General features: G+C 32.3%; 1 long non-coding RNA gene across 1 annotated transcript; it reads left to right on the top strand.

Annotated features, from left to right (window-relative positions):
* Window positions 1-9,100: 9,100 nt before the first annotated feature.
* On the top strand, window positions 9,101-13,132 carry LOC128559088 (uncharacterized). The gene is made up of 4 exons (XR_008372150.1): window positions 9,101-9,413; window positions 10,019-10,098; window positions 10,590-10,650; window positions 11,138-13,132. It is a non-coding gene; the product is annotated as an uncharacterized LOC128559088 (long non-coding RNA).
* Window positions 13,133-15,097: the final 1,965 nt, after the last annotated feature.

The raw sequence follows: 15,097 nt of genomic DNA on the forward strand, positions 1-15,097 counted from the left end.
CTAAAATGTATTTGTTGATATTTGACCTAAAATCAGTATCCCTGTCCATTAATTTCCCATACCGGCTCCGCTGCCTTTCCAAATATAGAATAGGCTCATGACAATCAGCATTAACACTTTGCCTGTGCCAATAAGACAAAAAAGAAAAGAAAAAAAAAACAAAACAAGGGAGGAGAAAAATGCTCAATGTTATGTAAGGACAAAGATAAAATTCTTACCATCAAATTTCATCATCCTGCTTTTCCATCGAAAAACAGTCAGTTTCAAACCTTTGAGTAACTTCTTCTATCATATAGTCTTATAAGTTTGGCAGGAGTTTTCTCTTTATTCATGTGCACATTGAGTTATTTTTATTTTCACATCCAGACGGTGCTTTGTAAGGTATTGAACTGCTTCAATTTCGATGCTATATCATGTGGTTTGATTATGCATATGACTCGGTGGCAAAGACAAAATGAAACGTTTGGTAAAAAATGATCAATCAGAAGTCAGATATTTGTTTTGCCAAGTGTTGAAGTTTTGAAAATCTCTCTACCCGGCACATTTTCAGTGTAAAATTGAGTGAAATGATGTTTTGAGTCTGACTACCGTAGTCTTCTAAATGTCTCATGCTATATTTGCCAAAGACCCTTGCTTAATCTTATCATGGTTCTCCGAGATGTTAGACAAAATTTGTCTGCCAAGTACACTAGATAAGCGAAGGCACAACCAGCATGGGTGAACGTGTTCATTCACACAGGTGAATACCCTTATATCTTAGTATTAAATATGGAGAGTGCACAAGACAAACCAGTCGGCATAGTATTAAATACAGACAGACGGGATAATATAAAGACTTATGATACAGACTAACCAACACAAAACCTTCATCTCGGAGTACTTTTCTGTAGTGACTGTTATTATCATTGATAAATATAGACAAACTCAACAAGCAAAACTGTGCCTCTTTTACGGGCATCACCTTTTGTATGGGCTGATTTCAACATTCAAACAATACCTGCAAATATATGTTCTGTCAATAAGTACACAACACTGTGAACACAGTCTTAAACATGTGGTCTGTTTTGGCAGCCTGTAATAGAAAACGAATATCTATGAGACTGAAATGCATTTCAACTTCTCTAAGTGAAAGTAAATATGCTTTGTATTTATGACAGTAATTAAATGTGAAAATGTTTGTTGAAATTGAAGATTTATGCAAAGTGTTTGTGAAATAAACTTATTTCAAACGCCTAACGCCATCAATTCATCTAGCTTTGGTTGACCGCCATTTTTAATTTCGCTACAGCGTAAACACAAAATCGACCAAACTTTGCAAGCATATTTCAGCTCCTGTAATTGATATCCAGCTCCATCCTTGGTAGTTTTCAATGGCAGACATTCTGAGATGTATTTTCACATAAAGATTTCTCGGTTCCCCCCATCTGAAAACACAATAATAAGATTTATTTCACAGAAATAATTTCGAACGCTGGAAGTCATGTCTCCCGCTCCTTGCTGAACCTAACTTGATCTCACGTGACTGAGGTCATCGCCAAGATTTTCAAAAACACTGCAGTCTAAATATAAGAATCGGGTTTCCATAAAAAGACGAAAACTGATGGTTGACAGGGCCACTTCAAAGTAATTAATTGAATTTATTCCTTATCGTAGAAAAATGAAAGTAAAACTCATAAAATTGTCTAGACGTTTTTTCTTGTTGTATCAAGTTTTCAACTCCAAGTCTTGTTTACTTTTTAGCTAAAAGAAATCGTTCAAACATTCATCTTTGTTGTAAAAGCGTTGCTATTTTGTTGTTTACTGTGGACTTGCATTTTTGAGCAAAAATCGCGTTCTTCCACAATTGTTACAAATTAACCATAAAACAAGAGAGGGTTTGCCTACAAAATGACACCAAGAACCTGAATTTCTATTCAGCATTGAATGAGATATGGAACTGGCTTTCTTTTCCTAAAATAGATCTTTCTTCCATCTATGCGTTAGCAAAATATAAGGTCTCAAATTGCGTTATATCTGCGCAAATGCCGTTGCGTGAAAAAATCAATATAAAGTGCTTATTTCCACTGGAAATAGTTTCTAATGGCTTGCACATACTAAACTGACGAAACCTTGTGTAATTTTACAGTAGTTTGAATATTTGCATTTATTGAAATAAGGTATTTTGCATCACATATGGGCACAACGCTTTAGATCAGAATGCAACAGTGTTTGGCTGCGAAAGTGCATATTTCAGAGAATATTTTGTTTTATCCTCAGTCAAGTGCTTGTTTATGCCTTGTACATATCAAACAAAAGTTATCTCGTGTACATGATAAAGCTTTGAACGTGTACTGCTACTAAAAAGTTTGTTTCAAGTCCAAATTTTGTGCAATGTTGACAATTTGTGAACCTATATGATTTGTTTGTAAATCTGAATAGAGGCAGTTCTTGTATTACATTTTGTGTTACAAAGACAGATAAAACCTTTCTTATTTTGAATTAAATGCTTCAATCGTAATGGCCATTATGACAAAGGAAAATGCATTGTTGATAATGTTAAAATTAGTGGATCGAAACGGACACCGCTGCCAATGTGTATCAAAGTATGTAACCTTGTTACTTATGTTGTTTTTTTTTTGGATAGTGTTACCAGAAACAAGCATGCCTTATGTGTTTGTTTATTACCCAATGCGGTATGTCACATGCAATTGATATTCGTTTTTTATGGAAGTCCAACGTTTTGCCTCAACATTGAGCACAATGTTAAACATCTATGTAGCTATGGTTGTTGGTAAAGTTCTGCTAATACATTTCTGTTACAAAGACAGACCCAACACTTCTTTGTCTGAATTAAATGTTAAAATCGAAATTGGTCTTTGAGACAAAGGAAATTCAATATTGATACAATACACATGTGTGCGTGGAAACTGGTACAGCTCAAACTGTGTGTTTTTGTTTGTTTTGGGTTTAACGCCGTTTTTCAACAGTATTGCAATCATGTAACGGCGGGCAGTTAACCTAAACGGTGTTCCTGGATTCTGTACCAGTACAAACCTGTTCTCCGCAAGTAACTGCCAACTTCCCCACATGAATCAGAGGTGGAGGACTAATGATTTAAGACACAATGTCGTTTATCAAATAGTATCGGAGAACATACGCTCCTCCTGAGGATCGAACTCACGACTCCGAGATCCGTAGACCAACGCTCTACCAACTGAGCTAACCGGGCGGGCATAACTGTGTATGAAAGTCTAAGAACATATAACGGATCTTCTGAATTCACTTTTTGTGTTTTAGTTACCAGAAACAAACATTCGTTTTCGTGTTTATTCCTCAGTGATAAACATAGTTAAAATCATACAACGAATGATTGTTATGCATTGGTAATTCAGGACGATAACAGAAATATAGAAATACATTCATTTCACGTTGAAAACATTCATTTATCCCTTAAATTACTGTACATTCAAGCCACGGAGGTACGTTAGTGCATAATGCTACTGTTGAAGGTTTTTTTTCGACGACAAGTACAAATAACAAACAGAATTACCAGACCTATAATGTAGCAAACCCTCGGCAGACGCCGATTACGACTTTTGTTGAAAAGAGAACGGACAAATAAAGGAACACAGTGGGACACCGCCTTGAACTGATAAGTCACATACACAACTTTGTCTTTTTATTGTAAATGTCAACAAAGGCGACGCCCCACCAGAGAAGTACATTTCCTTGTGCTCATATCAACTTTGCTCTCCAATTTTATCGATGCCGTTTCCTTCCCTCTGCTACTGTGCTAATGTGATCAATACGGACATATTGGTACTGGTGAAGGTTTTTTTTCTGCAACAACCACAGCAGTAACATCAGAGTACTTGTCGATCTGTAGGAATCTGGGCCGCCAGAAAAAAAAATATTGAGAAAAATATAGACCTATACCACATTTTAGATCGGAATGAGCCATCGTAATTTCCCATGTATCTCTTTCAAGACACGCGACTGGAAAAAAGTATGACGTCATTAATATGGCGCCTAAAGAGTAGAAACGAAAGTAGAAAATGTACGACGGCTGAATAATTACATGAGGCAACGTCTTCGAAGACTATGTTTTGATTCTAAAAATGCTATATTTAGTGAAGGTAATGTTTATGCTAGCAGATAAAATACTTTTATAAAAAATAAGATTGAAATGACGGAAATGAAAAGAAAATAACGCTATTAAGTGACACAATTCTGTTAAATTGTGCAGTGTGCTAGATTAATAATAGAAATAGTCTTATACTAACTTACACACACGCACAATACCCAAATGCTGTCAAATAGTCATTATTATTATTGTTCATAAACTCATAAGGAATAGTCAAATAAGGTAATTGTATATATCTATATACCCTTGTTATCTGTATGAGTGTTTCAGATCAGCTTAAATTCCCGACATTGTGATCAGAACGCAAGATCAATAGAAAAGAAATATATGTTAAATGGTACAATCTTAAGAAAGTTCTTTCGAATAATATAACAGCTTTTAAAAGTAAACTATTTTATAGAGTTCCAATTAAAATTGATAAATCCAATTAATACACACTTTTTCGCAAACCTGTGTTAAAGACATCTACGAAAGAAATTATCAAAAGATTTCTCTATATATGTTTTAATCCAGCATACTAAGTGGTATGTGATGTCATCGTCGTTTAACGTGTACATTATATTTACGTTTTACATAAGGAAATTTATAGTATTAAAACCTAAATTTTTATCCTTCTTAAGAACAGAATTCGCTTAATAATCACATCCCAGAAGTGTGTATTATGATGGATTCCTTAATTGCATGAACGGTCATATTTAGCTCGTTTCATGGATAATTTAACCTCTTTTACATGTACCGATACTAATTTATTTTCTCGTATAACTAAATGTCTAACTGATATTTTACCCCGCCGCGTGAAACGATATTGCGACAAAGTATATGCAAACTGCTTAAATTAAACGCATTTTTGTGCATTTAAATTCAGTTAAAGACCCACCACGACCTAGTGACCTATCCATTTCACCCACTAAATCTTCATAAAAATCGTTCTTATAATATGGGTAATATAGAGCTATACTTCTAGTTTTCAGGTGAACAATTAAGGCCCTTCTTGAATATATGTGTTTCCACAACATCATCTGCACACTTATTCAGTCAATCTCTTTTCAGGATAGTTTTAAGAATATAAAGGAATAACTTACAATATAGAAATAAAAGTGTGATTGAAATTTTAAATAAATAGGCTGATTTATGTACATAATGCAACATTAATTCAATAAACATGTTAAGACATTAAACACATTGTCTTGGCCTTATTTATGTGACAGTCAATTTGCAATTTGATACTTGTTTGTTCTCATTTTCTTCATACAAAGCATGTTTAATTACCATCATGGAAATGCATGTATATATGTATCAAATAAAAAAAATGACTTTACATGCCTTTCCAACAATATTTAATTATAAAAAATACATACAAACTTGTGGAGAGTTGAAACTGCATACAACGAAGGCATTTCAAAAAAAGAGATAGAAAAAAAACACTGGCTTAGTGAATACGAACAGAATCTCAAATAAACTTATAGAGAAGAATCGCCCTATTTGAAACAAATGTACACAAGTCGTAAATTACAGCTAACATATGCCAAAGCTACAAAATCTAAACCTGTCAGAGAAAATTATAACAAATTTCAACAGAGGACATAACAAAGCAGAGAACAGAGGAAATAACAGAGCAGAAAGCAACTTGAATCAGAATGCATCAAGAAAAGATCCGGTATGGAACAGAAATAGAAATCATAGAACAAATGAGCGGCAGATTGAACATTATGATAGACCAACAACATTTAACAAACCGAGACGCAGACAGCCACACCAAGAAATATACCCAAAAGAGATAAACGTTGGTTCTGATCATGACACGTACTTTTTAGAAGAGAGCGACAGCTCAGACACAATTACCTAGCTGAAACTACACAAAATGATGTCAACATATTCAATTTATCTAACAGAAAATTAACACAAGGTGAGAGAAAGTTATTACTGAAGGGTCGCAAATTTACACCTACACCCGAAAAATGAAAACAAAGTAGAGTTAAAAAAGATTTAAATGAATTTCATAGAAAACTTAGACTAAAAGATTTTTTCATGATAAAATTATAGATAATGATAATTCATTAGTACTTAACATGAGCAATTTTGCACCATCTAAGGGTCGTAATATACGTTAAGACCAGTTTACCGAAGCTCATAAAAATTTTCCACACACACATTTACATGTCAATGAAAAATATAATATAACAATGGAGGAAAGGAAAGCAATCACGTCCTCACAAAATGATGATTAATATTGTAATCAAACATGCAGACAAAGGGGAGGCATAGTTATAATGAATAAAAATTATTATAAACTTAAAATTCTAGAAATGCTTGAAGACTAAACAATTTAGAGAGAAACAGATGAAACATGTTCTAAAACAACATTTAAGAAAATTAGAGATGTCATTAAATCTAGTAAAGATATAAGTAGGAAAGAAATATATTATTTAATAAACTTTGAATTCAAACCTAGTATATTTTATGGTCTGCCTAAAATTCATAAAAGTAAGCTTTTAAAAGATAAGTGCATTAAACAAAACAATGACTATATAGAACAAGGAGATCCAGATGATCTCAACTAGACCGATAGTAGCAGGCCCAATTTGTGAAACACACAGCGTTAGTAATCTTATAGATATTTTATTAAAACCCTTTGTCTGGCACATTCCATCAATTACAACTGAAGATGCATTATTAGTTTCATTTGATGTTACAAACCTTTATACAAATAGTTCAGACAACCTGGGACTGGAAGCAATTCAACATTGGCTGGAAAAACATCCTAATTGTACTCATAAAATATTTACAAAATAATTCATCTTAAAAGGCATCAAAACAATTTTGGAAAATAACAATCTTTCATACAATGGAACATTTTACAATCAAATCAGGGGAACAGCTATGGGAACAAAATGTGCACCTACATATGCAACTCTAATATTAGGTTACTTGGATAAAAGCTTTATACAATATTGGAACATGCAACAGACACAACATTTGCTACATATATAAAAAATAAACGGGAAACGATGCCTAGATGAATGTTTTGTCATTTGGACAAAATCACAAAACCTACCTGAGCATTTCCACGTCCTGTTAAATAAATAGCACCCAGATATTATATTCGCAATAGAAATAGGGGAGACTCATACTTTCTTAAGATTTTATTAGAACGGTTGCATTTTACAGAATTTTTAACTACAGATCAATCATACTTATTTAATCATGCATCCAACAACAATTAGTACCAAATGTATAAGACGTATGCACAATGTTTCACATACTTACAAGGAATTACGCTTAAAATTTTATCATTTTACAGAAATTATCTAAAAATATCCAAAATGAATAGCAAGAAAATCAGTGAGACATAATAAACACAAATCAAACACTTACACAATTCCTTATGTTCACTACCTAAACTAACTATATCCATATCACAATAACTTACCAAAATGATAGTCGATAAAGAAAGAGTCAACTAAAAATTATCAAGCAGCACAAACGATATTTGACAAACCAATTCACTAACTTTCACCATCTAAAATGCAGGATCAACTGTGTTTATCAACAAAAAGAACTTATGCACATACTTTAACGCAAAGATTTCAGTAAATGAAAAATGCCTGTATGTAAAATACTAGAAACTCAAAATTAAACAATAAGAACATCCACTCACTCAAACCCTGAAACACACGAATCTATATACAATTGCACAAAAAGATCAATGTAATGTACAAATGTCAGCACTAAATGAATAGAGTACTCACAAACTAAAAATTATAAAGCAAAGGCAACCACCAAACCTTAAGAACTATATTTGACATAATAGACCAAAGTTTACATAATTTCCTGTTAAAATGCAAGAGACCTATACTAGTAGTTATGCACATATAAACGAATATTTATAAAAGCTTTAAACGCAAAACCAAACGTAATGAAAATATGTCCTGTAGTAAAATACACTTATTATCACCGCAATGGTGCAGAAATTAATGCCAAACTGTAGTAATTGAAACAAATAATATCGACGCACAACAAATACGGAGACCTGACGACTAGACTAAATTCCACATAAGTAATCGTATAGACATTTGCAGTAATAAAGATCCAAAGTTTCAAATGTTCCCATGTTTTAAAATGAAGGTAGATAGTACTTCAGATAGGTTAGCGAAAGAAAATTATGTTATAAAATGCTTTAAACCAAAACTTAACAGCCTATAGTAACAGTTATATTCTGAATAATTAAATAACAGCGTTTATTACGCCCCTTTGAGAAAATAACGTCAGAATTGAATTCCTTTATATTGACGTCGCGTCATTAACATAGTAACGTCACGTTACATTGTATGTACACTGATGAGCCGATAGGCGAAACTAGTTTGTATGTATTTTTATAATTAAGACCAATTCTCTGTAAAAACCAAAAAAAGTTGGAAACTCATAGTCACAGATTTCCTTTAAACCGATATTTTCTTGAAGAGGGTGCAAAATTAAGAAAATCCTGTTTTTCATTTTTTTCAATATATGTCCCAGTTACCATGGAAACGAGGATGCAAATCCCCAACTTGCTGAATTTTCAAAAAAGTAGGGGTGCATGCCTATTTTGTTATCTGGAAAGTACTAGAGAGTGTCCTTTATTTTCGTACTTGCAAATTTTAAAGGCAAATGAACAAGGTTTCATACCAAACTAATATTTCCAAATATTTATTTGATTCTTGTATGATCTAGACTTTTATCTGCAAGAAAACATATATTTATGGAGCAAAACATATGTTTATATTGTGCTCTACATCTTGAAAAGTGCACAGGTCTCAGCAGAAAAGTATATTTGTTTGTTTAAAGGGAAGATGATATTTCAAAAAGAAACATAAATCGTAGTGGGTCATTCAGACACATTCTTGTAGATTTGGGCCAAAGTTTATGATTTAGGGCATTTTTCCTATTTTTATTACCTCCCCTTGATGCTCTTCATTTAGGAAATCACAAAGAGCTTATCTAAGTTTACTTCCTGGATTATGCTGAATTCAGATTTCCACTCGGATTTTGCAAATTTTTAGTATATAGATACAATGACAGTCAGAGATTTTATGCTAAATGGGCATGGGATGCTTGGATGTGTCCCTTCAAACCAAGTCCACGTTTAAAATTTGCTGAATAACGACATTGTTTGGGAAAAATACTCTGGCAGAAAAGAGTCTAAACTGTGGATAGACATCAGCCTGACATCTGTGTGTTTATTTCCATAAGTGAAGTTTGTATCAACTGACTGAAGGATCAGTGTTAAAGGATAACACTACAATGAAAACAGGTGAGTCTCATAATATTTTATGTTTTAATATGACATGTAAAAATTCCAAGCTATGCAAGATAAGTGCTCACTTCCTTCAACAGATTCAAAGACCATACAGAGGTTATTTTCTTAAATATTGGACAGACATTTCTTATTATTTTACCAAGATAAAACTTACAGGCATTTTTCCATCATTTTGGGAATACCATGCACCAACACCAGTGGAATTGGGAAAATGCTCTCAGAAATTGGCTAATGTGGAAATTTCCAAATTACCAAAATTTATGTAAAGATAATTTTTTGTGTAAATTAAGCAACACTATAAATGTTGTTGTAATAAGCTAAAAATAGATATATACAAATTTCAAAACCATTTTAAAACATCAAACAACCATATAAGGTAACACATTTGGGAATTTCATATTCAGACTTGGGAAGAAACATACTTTTTTCTTTGGGATTACCTCCTTTTATTGGAGGTAGATTTATAATGGAAAAAGCCCTGATTTTAGTTGTAAATGACCATTAGCATGCTTTTTATGTTATTTGTAAAAAGCAGATAAAGACATATTTTCATATCAAAATGTATATATTTTTGTAAATTTATTTGTTTTGTTTTTCAGCTGTGAGTTGTTTCTTTTGAAAATGACTGCTTGATGATAAAGTTTCAAACAACTATGAAGTGAGTGGATGTTCTAGAGAGGTAATCATAATTTAGTCATTTGCAACAGTGTATGTGTTTGCCAAAGTACCTGCAGAAATATAGACTTACTGAAGTAAAAACTCACTGAATGCTGAAAAATGAAAACATTTAATTGCATCCATTGCTACACATAAGTCAGCATGTTTTAATCTGCACATGCCTGTTTTACAAGTACATATTGAATGAAAATGGTTTGTGTCAAAGTAAATATGTTTTTATATATATTTACACATCAGAGGCCTACATGTATTTAAATAAAGAATAAAGTCCCCCACATGCCCATATTCATACAAGTATTGTGACTATAAATATTGATAAGATTTTGAAATTTTAAAATATACCCTTTTTCAAAAAAGGACCCTCTGCACATGTATGAGAAACAGATTTTACTTTTAAAGTGGCCCATATAATGTTGAAAAGGATGAAATCCTGTATCTGTCAAAATGTTACAACAGTAACAACCATTTTAGTTTGATTTGTGTATATTCCAGACTAATTCTTCAAAGAATGAATGATCATCATCATGCTTATATTGGAATAAAAGGAAGGAAGGTATCTACATTTTATTTATAGTTTGTCTTAGTCTCTGATCAGGTCTGATTTCAGATCTTTATAAATGCTTTATTGAATGTTATTTTTTGACAGAATATTTATGAACTTTGTTTAGAATTTCATGTATCTTAAATTTAATCAAAGTGTAGCAAAGTCAAAAGTATTTAATGTATTTCATACAATCATTTCAAGGAGGGGGAGGTCTATGTGTTAAATTATTTTCATTAAAAGAATAAAAGAAAGATGTATATATTATACATTTACTTATACAAAATTTATTAAATGATTGAAATAGTGTATGTAATTTTTATTCATTTACAAATTTGTGAAAGGAAACCCTCCAGCTGGCTTGTAGAAGATCAATAGTTCTACCCAGTAACATGATGTCACAAATATTTTAACTGGAGAGCCCATCCCCATCCCACCACCATCCATAGTCAAATGAAAGACATTCAGATTGTTGTTCTCTCACATCTCTATTTTTCAGTGACAGCTACAGTCAGGGTAAAAGTAAATGCAGTCAGAAGACCTCTGATATCACCTGAAGAGCCAGCCTTCTCAAGATTCTGTATCAAATAAAAATAACAAGGACTGCTAAAAAGACTTTTTATAACTTGCAAATGTGCAGCCTGTGACATAACTGTCTGATCCAGGTAGTTTAGTGTTGACAAGATGACATTTCATCTCTATAGTAGAGGACACAAGTTTGAAATGCAGTATGTCATTGTGAAGGCAAAATGTTTATGAATATAGTGTGTGTGTGTTTCCCAAATAGAGAGGCTGAAAGTAGGGAATCATCAATTAGTGTTTTTGGAATAAGTTATGGACATCTGAATAGTAAAGATCTGTCCCTTTTTTGGATTGCCACAGACCAAAATAATGATTGGTGCCTTTGATATAAATAGAAGAACTCACACTGGACACCCTGAAGATGGAATTACAAGAATGTATGTTGTTTGCATTAATGTTTTTTTTTCTTCAGATTTATGGAAAAACAATTAGAATGTCATTTCTTAAAAATGTTGATAGTTGTTTAACCAAAGGCCCTGTAATTGAAAAATATCTTTATTCTTGACTTTATCATGTTTATATTAAAATAAAAAAAAATGATACTGTTTGATTACTTTTGCATGTATAACATTAAATTTGTTATATTTAAATTTGATAAAATTTAATGTATTTTGAAAAAGATGCACTTGAACATATCTAAATGGAATAAACACATGACAGTCTTTGAATATCTGTAAAAAAGCACATATTTTGCAGTTCTCATCAGATTTGGTTACCAATTTACAGCATAATTATACATGAAGGCTTATTACTCAAACATATGCATATCTAATTGTATATTTTCTACCATAGATAATTTTATTTCATATAGATTTTTTAAATCTTTAAAAAATACTGAGAAAATATAGCAAAACAATGGTTGAATTAGTATACTTGATTTTGTGAGACTGTTGAAATATTACAATTCTTTTTCCCTCTTAAGCCTGTATCATAAAATCATATTTTCTGATGAAATTTATTTTTTAAGAATGTTGCAATGCAGATATTAATGAAAATTCATACATTTGTAAAGTTACCTATATTGTGTTAGGTAATAACTTAAGCCCATATATACTAATTGGCCAATGATTAAAGAGAACATCTGAGTTTCTAGCTGACTTTCTGACTAATTTAAGACCTCATTCATGTAACAACATCTATTAATCTTCAGAAATCCAGTAAAATTGTCATCTGTAAAACAGGTTTCATTCTAAGATATACAAGGCATATAACATCCTATTTTACCAGCATGTATTTACTTTAATAAATAAAGTAGATTTAGGTGTGTATTTTGATAAATTTTGGAAAAAGCATTAGGTGATATTTCTGCAACTGCAGTTTGTATTAACTGAGTATTTACTGGCACTGGAATGTGCATGATCAGGGTTTTTCTGAATAAACTTAGTAAAGTCTTAAATCTACATTATCTATAGCTATCCGTAAAAAGTCTAGCCATTGTCTTGATAGTTTGAAAGAATTAGATACATTTGAGCCGCACCATGAGAAAACCAATATATTGGCTTTGCGACCAGCATAGATCCAGAGCAGCCCGCGCAGTCTGGTCTGGATCCATCCGCTTTCAAAGCATATTGCAATTAGAGAAACTGTTAGTGAACAGCATGGATCCTGACCAGACTGCACTGATGCACAGGCTGGTATGAATCCATTCTGGTCGCAAACGCACTATGTTGGTTTTCTCATGGCGCGGCTCATTTAAAGTTGTATCTAGCAAAATATTGACTAAACTGTTCTGTAGATAATTTGATTTACTTTGCTTGTTAAAGGAAGAATGTGCATCATGATTGTTATTACATAAACATACTGTATTATTTTTAAATATCATGATATTTTTCAGTCTTGGATTACACTGTTATTTGTTCATAATTTTGAAATGTATTTAAAATGTAAATATTAAATCAAATGGCGAAGTAGACATGATTTTGCTTTTACTACTATTTGTTTCCATGGCAACAAAATGATTTCAAAAGGTGAAAGGACACTGTCTTTACACAAACACACAAAGATATTTTTATGCCGATTCTTCTCCTTAAATTCCTCGATTTCTCCCTAAATTCTGTGGAGGACTTCTCCCTCAAATTTTGACCTAGGATGATCCCTGTTTTTTAATGCAAAATGAATGTTGTAACCATGGCAACTTGAAAAAAAAATTGGACAGTCATGATTAGTAACCATACAATACCTTAAAGGCCAGTGTCAGTTGGTTATGAGTATTTCCAACTGCTTTGAAACTCAAAATTAGTTTACCCAAAAGAAAGAAAAGTGCATACAAGGTTGTTGAGAACTGACCATGTGAAAATGCTTTAAGTTTCATAGATCATGATTATGGTTGTATCCTTCTTAATTCTGCCCAGAATGTGCTTCAGGTGCGTTAGATGCATTGACAGTTTGCAGATGAACTTTTCTTGTTTCATAGAATACAAAATTGATACAGAAAGTGCTTTAAAAAGGTCTGAATTATAATTTTCTTGTACGTTGCCATGGTAACGGAACATTCTCCTTAATTTCTAGACAAAGTGTTGGACAGTATAACTTTGTAAAATTATTTTACATGAAATACTTATGTTTTGCAACAATTCTGTATCTGGCAATATAATATTATATCAGGTTATTCTGTAATTTAGGCATAAATGAGTTTGCTGAAAACTCATTTTTTGTCAATTTTCAAATTTCTGTAAAAAGCTCAAATATGAATGACCCACTAAAATTCCTCCTTAAATTGAAATGGGTATCATAGCTCTGCTGAATCCATACAAGTATTATATTCAGATGCGTGCACTTTTTTTTCTATTAGAAGTTGAAAAATATACATGCAGACCAATTTTTAAAGATAATGTAAAATCTTAAAAGGGGGTATTTATAAAATTGTTGCTTCTAAAACTGTGAATATGTTGGAAGACAATATTTGTTTTCAATAATTACTTCAGGTATTTTTCAGGCAAATATGAAAATTAGTGCTCTATTGCAGACATAGAGACCACTATGTGTAAAGAAAATTGTAACATTTTAGTAAAAGTTGACTCTCAGAAATTGCCATTTTTCGCAAAAAGTATAATGTTCCCGTTTCCATGGTAACCAGAGCTGATTCATATCTTTTCCCCCTTGATTCTTCATATATGACTTGAATACTAAAAAGGGTGCAAATGTGAAGTAATTCTGAGACTATGAGTTTCCGACCCCTTCTTTAATTTTTTGGTTCTTACAGAGAATTGGTCTTAAATACTGTTGGAAATGCATGTTAAGTCATTTTATTTATTTGATTTATAGACTTCCATCTTGTGCCGAGTCTTTTCATTGTCAAGTTTATATATATGATATATTAAATATGCATATTTCATCTGAAGCTATGAAGCAGTTTGTCAAAGCCTCTCCTTATTTGACAACAATGATGTCCGGTTTTGGACTGCATTTTTTCGAGATGTAATAAGTAATAGCGAGCTCGAAGAGCAGGCCCGAAGGGCCTGCTCGAGAATCGAGCTTTACGGTAACGCAAGTATACTTCCACACTTGGTGATGGATTTGAAAAGTTTCGTCGGAAGTTCTTAAAAAGCCCACCCTAACGGATAGGTGCTCACAGGAAGTACTTCTTTCCGGAGTGAATACAGAACTTCATTCGATTAATCAATCAATAACATAAATAACAAATGATTTTAAATCAGTCAAAACTGTATTCAGTTATTTTGAAAAAAATATTTAAACATTATTTGGTAAATTACATTTGCCGTTTTGCCTGAGTTCGCTGTCAGGAGGCCGGGGTTTCCCATTTACATGACGTCATTATACTATATTTAGTACTGGCATTTCTTTTTCTTTTTTTAAGCACTTATTATTTATCAATCATTATCCACAAAATAGATTCTCTAAGCGTAGACTAAAATGC

This window comes from Mercenaria mercenaria, chromosome 8, assembly GCF_021730395.1.
Source record: "Mercenaria mercenaria strain notata chromosome 8, MADL_Memer_1, whole genome shotgun sequence".
Classification (NCBI taxonomy): domain Eukaryota; kingdom Metazoa; phylum Mollusca; class Bivalvia; order Venerida; family Veneridae; genus Mercenaria; species Mercenaria mercenaria.